Here is an 8,223-nt window from a genome sequence, read left to right as displayed (position 1 = left end):
CTAGTGTATAGACTCAATGTGATCTTGGATCACTAAAGTAGAAAATGTAGTCTTGTGCTTTGAGCTTGAGCCAATCCTTTTGTCCTTAGTATTTTGAGGGATCCACTTTTCCCATCCATGCCATTACCAATCATTGAGCTTTCCTGAAATATTTATCTTGAAATAGCATTAGCTCAATGAGATATATGTTGTTAGGAATTACCAAAACCACCCAGGGATAGTTGCACTTTCACCAATTTGATCTGATTCACTGCTGATCTATGCTCTGCCCGTGTTTCTCTTTCTGTTGCTACAACAAGGAGGAACACTGCTTTTTGTTGGAACAAACAATAAGTTGGCCGATGCACTGTTGTTAATCTTCCTTGAAACTGAACGGTGAATGATCCCTGGGCAGTTACCCCGCTCATCTTGATCTGCCATATCCTTTTTCTCAGTCAGGTTTGATGAAAATATACTCTTCCTCAAGTGTAGTTTGCCTTCACGCCACTGCTACACCTACATACGCAACCAAATACTTACCATGTATGTTCTCCACATTTTATGTTGTATGGGTCATTGATTTTCTTATGATTTGAATGCTTATGATGACATTGTGTTGTTTGTAGATAGGCATCACGAATCAGTATTGTTGAATTGAAGGGTCACGTATGTGCTACTACATTTTTGGCTAAGTTGATGGATAAGAATAGATGAAGTCTAGCATCCAATAGATGTGACCCCAGTTTCACATTGCCTAATGTCTTTGGAATTTCAGACACTCACCTTAAAAAACCCTTTTGTTGTCCATACAGGGCTATATATCTCTGTCAGCATGTTCAACTTATGTAACCGACGTTGTTAAGATTCTTCTTTATAAATGAAAATTGTGAAGCCTCTCCTAGAGTCTTGAAGAAAAAAAGGGTCAATGTACATGTTTCTTAGTTTTGAAGAATTACCGTCGACCAAAAGTTTATTGGTGGTTGTCTGAACTCTCAAAATCTCACCAATGGAGCTTAATCAGTTTAGTTGAAACACAGGGTTTAGGGTTTTGCGTGGGTGGTTGACATCCAGCCCCACGTCTCAATATATAGATGATCACAATTATAATTACATACGTATACAAATACGTGTACAAGGACAATATACTAGACCCTACTTTACAAGTTTTCTATCTTGCTGATCACCTATGCCTTAAGAATTCCAGTTTGGGCATGTATTCTCGTTGAATTAGTTCTCGTGTTGTATATTATCTGGGACATTACACTTTGCCAGCCATATAAGACAGCTTATACTATCCTATATTTTGAATTAACTTCTGTGTACAAGAACGGAAAAAATAGCTATCATACTTATACTTGGCTGCCACTTACCAGCTTAACCTTGACCGTTAAATCCTTTTTGCAGTTTAACATGGCAGACATACTACATACAGTTTAACATGATCATCATACTTCATTTGTTGTCAATGCAGTAGCTATGTACCGCTGGTATATGAACTGGGTGCGTAATATAGATATTTTGTTATGTGAGTTTCAAGATTTTTTTAGGTCTGTATAGTGTCATGACTTCGCTATATATTGTTCGCCTTTTTTCCCTTCTTTTGGTCTCGCACATGTAATCTTCAAAGACTGGATTGACACCAGCGCATATCCATTCCAACATATTAGCTTTCCAATGGTTTTGACTGTGGAATATGTAGTGTAATAACTCTTTGTTAGATCATATTGGTGCTCGCAGTTGCACAATGATGTGAGAACCAAACAAAAGTGAGATATTATTGTTGCCATTTATTTTACATAATAAGGGTCTTTGTAGGGTTGTTGATTAATTGTTCCTGCTGCCATACACAATGGTGAGCTATACATTTTGATACTATATATTCATGTGTTTAATTTTTGAAAGAAAATACATAGCATATTTTACCGCAGAAACGCGTGGGGTATCACCAAGCTCATACAATGCATGCAACCATGTAAACAAATTCAACGTAGATCAAACATCAAACCATGAATTTAGGTGATAGTTCATGAGATAGACGGAATCTGAACCAAAAGACATTGTTCACCGGATTATTACAAACAAAATAAACAGAAAAGATGGGGAGAGGGAAAGATCACCACTTCTTTGTCGTGATTCCCTTGTGGTCAGCGACGTGGCATTCCATCTGCTTCCTGTACGTGCCCGCCGCGGGAGGATCATCATCATCGTTGACACCGGAGCTGGTGGTGCCGCTCTCTGATGTGGAGTAACTGTAGCCTGTCAGACGGTGGAGAGTAAAGCTCTGCTCTCCAGCATGGTGTTAGGCCATCTTCTTGGTGCTGTCATTCTCCCTCGCGAGGCGCTCTGATATGTCTCCAACGTATCTATAATTTATGAAGTATTCATGCTATATTTGCATGAGTTCTATATGGTTTTGGTCCACTTTTAAATTATTTTGATGGACTAACTTGTTAATCTAGTGCCCAGTGTTAGTTCCTATTTTTTCACATGTTTTTGTTTCGTAGGAAAACCATAACTACAAAGTCCAAACGCCATGAAAATTAACAACAATTGTTTATGGGAAAGAAGAGACCCCGGAAGCTTCGAGAGGCAGCCAAAAGGTGCCTCAGGTGCCCACAGGGCGGGGGGGGGGGACCCCCTGATGCGCGCCATGCAAGCTTGTGGACCCCTGAGACTCCTCCTAATGTGAGTATTGAGAAACTCCCAAAAAGTAACCTAGAACTTTTACTCCGCCGACGCAATCCTCTGCTCTGAAGCGATCTCATCTAGAGGCCTTCTCCGACACCCTGCTAGAGGGGGAAATCACTGAAGAGGCCATATTCATCATCCTTGCGGCCTCCATGGTGATGCGTGAGTAGTTCATCCTTGGTACTAAGGGTTTCTACCAATAGTTATGTTTTTGATCTCTCTCCCTCCCTCTCTCTCTCTCATGTTCTTGATTTGACATCATGAGCTTTATCAAATATAATTGGATCACATGATGTTCACCTCCCTCTCTTATTTCGTGGTGAATTGAGTCTTGCTCTTTGAGGTTTGTTTATGTTGAATTGAATATTTTGGATTTGAGATCACTTGATGCATGTCTAACTCACGGATTCCCATGGTGACAATGGGGTAATCTAGGTAACATAAGAGTTGATTGATACATATCATATGGTTTTGTCGTAGTACAAGCTCTAGAACTATCTGTGACACTTTGTGGTGGTACATAAGATGGATTGGAAACATAACTTTGAGGTGGTTTACTACCTACATGATTTTATCCTACATTCTCCGAGAGGAATCGAGACTTCAGAGTAATTCTATCCACACTTTGATGCATTTGCAGGTGATTCAATTATCTTAATGTTGTTGAAAGATTGCAATAGCGAAAGTGTGAAGCCTAGGCCTTGTTTCTAAGCATTGAGACACCATTTTGCTCGCCTTTTGTTACTTGCTACCCTGATGTTATTTGTTCAGATTATAAAAATCTATTTCTACCATCCATATACACATCTATCATAACCCCTTTGCTGAACTAGTGCACCTATACAACTGACAATTGTATTGGGTGTTTTGGGGACACATGTGACTCTTTGTATTTGATTGCAGGATTGTTTGAGACAGAACCATCTTCATCCTATGTCTACCACGGATTGATAAACCTTAGGTCATCCACTTGAGGGAACTTTGCTACTGTCATACAAAACTCTGCGCTTGGAGGACCAACAAATTTTATACGAATAAAGTTGTGTAGTAGACATCATGCTCCGAAGCCTCGTGCCCGAGGCGGGGCGCCTTCATATTCTTCCGCAGGAGTCGCCTCGCGTGAGTCTCGGTTGTGGTGATAGAACGCCGCATTACCTCACGGAGGAGTGCCTCCTCTGGATCCACCGACACGGAGCGTGCATGCTGCCAGAATGAGCCGGGCTCCACCGCAACATTCGCCCGCTGCCGCTTGGGCACGGCGGCATTGGCCTTCGACTTTGGCATGCCCATGCGCACCAAAACCGAGGGCATGAGAACCCAATGCTGCCCGGGCGGTGTCAGAGCCGGAGGGGAAGGGGAGGAAGGTGCCCTGCTCCAGATCTGGAGTGGAGAAGAAGGAGAAGGGCGAGCGCTTGTGCGAGCATTGAGACAGAGCAACCTGGAGGAACTTGTGGCGGAAGCCACCGAGCTCAAGCTTCCACCCATGTCCAGCTGTGACCGCTCGATGGAATGCGGAGCACAACTTGTCGTCAGGCGCATCGCTCCCGGAGTTCTTTTTCACAAGGTCATCCCTGTCCATCGGATTAGACTCGCTGCCGGACTCGTCGCCGGAGTTGGCCATTGCGGAGGAGGCGAAGAGATTCGGATGCGAGAGGGGAGAGAAGAAGGCGAGTCGACTGAGAATGACTAGGGTTCATCTGAGAGTGTGCGGTTTTGTGGGGATGGTGGTGGGGACGGCGTGGCCCATAGAGGGCCAGGCCTACGTGGCGAGTGGGCCCGGGCATGTCCGGGCCTCCCCATCTTTGCCCTAGATATCGGCCGAATACGGGAAGTGCTGGTCAGCCTGGGCTTTTAGGCTGGATATTAGTGGTCCGGTTGGGTGCCATTTTTTGGTCCCGACAGGCTGTGTGGGCGTTTTAGTTGGGTATGGGGGTCCAGTTGTAGATTCTCTAATGTACTAGAGGCTAACACGCACTTCACCAGGCCGTTGTTCACTCGTGGGATCTTTTTCTCTAGCAGGTTATTGTGGTTGGTTGTTTCATTTTAGTTTTACCTACGCTGACTTAGGTTTATTTATTGTCTAGTAGTGTTTTTTTCATTGATATATTGTGTTGGATTGTTGTTGGAGATGATTGAGAGGAGTTGTTAGGTGTGTGGTTGTGGAGTCCTTGCATGTTTCGACCTTGGTGTCAACCGGCTCATGAAGTTCCCGCTCACTCAAATCGGCTCCCTGCTCCGCTTGCTCGCTTAACATTTTTTTCTCGCTCCACTATTAGCTCAGAAATAGCTCGAAAAAAATTGGCTATCGTATTTTTTATTTGAAGAAGTTCATTAAATCGAAAGAACTTCGCATAGTCTAAAACAATTGGATTTTAAAATGCGAGTATTAAAAAATGAAATATACAAAAAATGTTTGCACATTAACAAAATATTAGTGCATTTCGAATATTATTTACATATTTAAAAAGGTTTGCAAATTAAAAATGTTCACAGACTTAAAAAATGTTTGTTAACTTTAAAAGTAATCATGAGTTTTATAAAAGTTCATGAATTATTAAAAATATTCATAATTTTAAAAAAATCATAATCTTTAAAATCTTCATGACGTTTAATAAATATTCATGAATTACCATGTTAAAAAATAAAAAAATAAGAAAGAGCAGTAAATCAAAAAAAGGAAAATCAAACAGGAAATTAAAAGAGCAGAAAAAACCAAAGACAGAACTAATAAAATAGGTGAAATATAAAAAATAAAAAATAGGCGATATCTTCTGAAAACCGAAAAAATCGGCAAGCCCAAAGACACTCAAAATCTAGGGAGTATGGTATATTAAAAGATAGATGAGATTAAATTTATTCTAAGTATTTTTGTCTGAAAACAACGGATGCCATATATTTAGGGCCCGTTAGGAACTCCTCCCGCTCGGCACTTCTGCAATTCCACGCGTGGAGCCGGACCTAACGGATGAGCTCCGCGGAGTGGGCTTCTCGAAGCACTGTGTTCTTCTAGTGCAAAAAGTTGAAGCAGCTCAAGCCCAGTGTCAGGAAACGCAGAAGCGAGGAGTTTGACATAATTACAAGAGGACTGCCACCGCCAAGTCAAAAAAACATTTCGCAGCACTTGTATTTGACACCTATTCCCCGAATCTGTACACAGCAACCCCCTTTCCCTCGACATCTCTTCCCCTTGTTACCTAACCAACGCCGCCGGTCGCTGCCGCCGCGCCCGATTCCACCCCTCGTCGGCGGCGAGCCTCTTTGCTGGTAGATCTGACCAGTCCAACCCCGTTCCCACCGGATCCCATCCCGAGCACTTCCCCGTCACCAGCTAGGAGAAACAACCCCACCGACAGGAGACACGCACCTTTACGCCATTGATGTTGCTGTCACCATGTCCTTCTTTGAGCCAGCCTCCTCGCCCTCGCCCCTTCTCCCCAACCCAAGGTGAGTTTGCCTTTGCTCCTTCCCTATGGCAGTCATGGTGATGCTACTCTAACATGTGCTGGGAGAAGCTGTCAAGTGAGCCGAACGCATCGAAATAGCCAGTTGAAGTGAGAAGCTAGCTCAAGAAGCTGGATTTGTGGAGTTTTGAGAAGCTAGAGCGTTTCAGAACACGCCCTAAGTATCAGAAGTCCTAAAAACACGACTAGCCAAAAAGATAAATTAAAATCAAATCCTTGTGAGTGCAGAAGTCTTCTTTGTACCACATCCACATCCACTGACGACGCATCGTGAGTATAGCTTGATGCCGCTTCTGGGCCTCTGCCTCGATGGAGCAAACTTTTATAAACACATGAGTTTGTCGAAGTTGCAGCTAGAAAATAATAGATACAGACTAGGGAACGTTAGTAGTCGCAACCTGCAAAGCAAATCTGCCACCTCAAAGAAGAAAACACAGATAAGGGCCTGTAGAAACTCACTAGACTATGAATGCCGGCTGACTCCAGATGGAACAACCAGAAACTTAAACCTCCATGATTTTGGAAGACATGCCAGAGACACAACTCTGCATGCCTTTCGCCAGTGATAAACACACCAACGGAACGGGAAAAGGACGGTGAGAACATTATTCATACACTAGGACAACACCGTCACCTCGCCACCCTAAACTAAACACATATATTCTCTAAAGAAGATCTAGAAAAAAATCACCCATACGTAAATTTTCTATAGGCAAAAGGAAGTTTCTTGAGGGTGTATTCCTACATATAAAAAACATTTCCCAAGGAATTATCAGACCCTAATACACATAAATACATGTCAAATCGAGAGAGAAAATAGACTAATAATTCTAAGATGAATAAAATATGGAAAATCAAGAAGGAATTAGTTCACCCACGGTAATTGTAACGTCATAGAAGGAGTCTAGTAGTACTCCCTCCCTCCTTGAAAGAGTGCACTTCCAACTTTATTGGAGGGTCAAACTATCTCAAAATTTGACTGAATTTGTGCAAAAATATACCAATATTTGTGAAACCAAATAGGTATATGATGAAAATATATTATAGCATGAATTTAATGGTACTAATTTGATGGCATAAATGTAGATGTATTATTGTACAAATATAGTAAACATAAAAAGTTTGACTTTTTAACAAAGTTGAAAGTACACTCTTTCAAGGATGGAGAGGGTATATATCATCTAAGTAGGATAAGGACATCTAACTAGCTAATGGCAACCAATCATCATACTACAATAACAATCATTTCACAGCTATGATTGAGGAGCCGGGCCAATACACAAGTTATTCAACCCGCAAGAATAAAATAAAATGAATATACAAGTTATTCAAATTCTGACATGTTGTCTCGGCGATTAATCAACTTCTGTTTGGAGTCAAGACAACGAAGGCTGCTGCCTGCTGGAGGATCAGATCACTCATGTGCATGACAGCGTATTCGAGTTTCTTCCTTCCTCCCCATGCAGCTCCTCCAACACAAAAAACAAACTTTCAGTGAACATCATGGATACGTTTTTAAGTGAGCCGTGGAAAAATCTAAGTGCATTTTTTTGCAGGGGAATTCAAAGAGCATTTAATATATGGAGTACACCAAGAAAAACAACATGAAACATGAAATGAACATATTCCCTGCAAAATACAGACCACGTTCTGCACTATAGCCCTACCCGTGTTGTGTCACCGCTCCTCCCTGTGACGGACAACAGGCTGAGTGAGAGGGAACACTACGCAGCCTAGATGAATTCCAATCGCCATGTGGATCTTAATGTCTGCAATATAGTTTCTACTCTAGCAAAGCCGCAGTAAGAACCCATGCCAAACTATCAAGCACACCAACCCATTATTTTTCCTGATTAATCAGAATTAAGTCCTTCACAAAAATATATTTAAAGTTTAAGTCATTAACCTATACAAACTTGTGTCTTTTTGTTGTTTCATTGGCCAGGTCTTGGCGTACTGGTGCACAAGAGTACCTTTTCTCTGCTAGTAACGTGTTCAAGTCCCGAGATCTTTGTCTTCATTATACCTCTGACATTTTTAAATCAAAACCAACCATATCGCTTAAATATAAGGGTACACACAGTTTATTATCTTT

Source organism: Triticum aestivum, chromosome 7B (assembly GCF_018294505.1).
Source record: "Triticum aestivum cultivar Chinese Spring chromosome 7B, IWGSC CS RefSeq v2.1, whole genome shotgun sequence".
Lineage (NCBI taxonomy): Eukaryota > Viridiplantae > Streptophyta > Magnoliopsida > Poales > Poaceae > Triticum > Triticum aestivum.
This window is presented reverse-complemented; position numbering follows the sequence as displayed.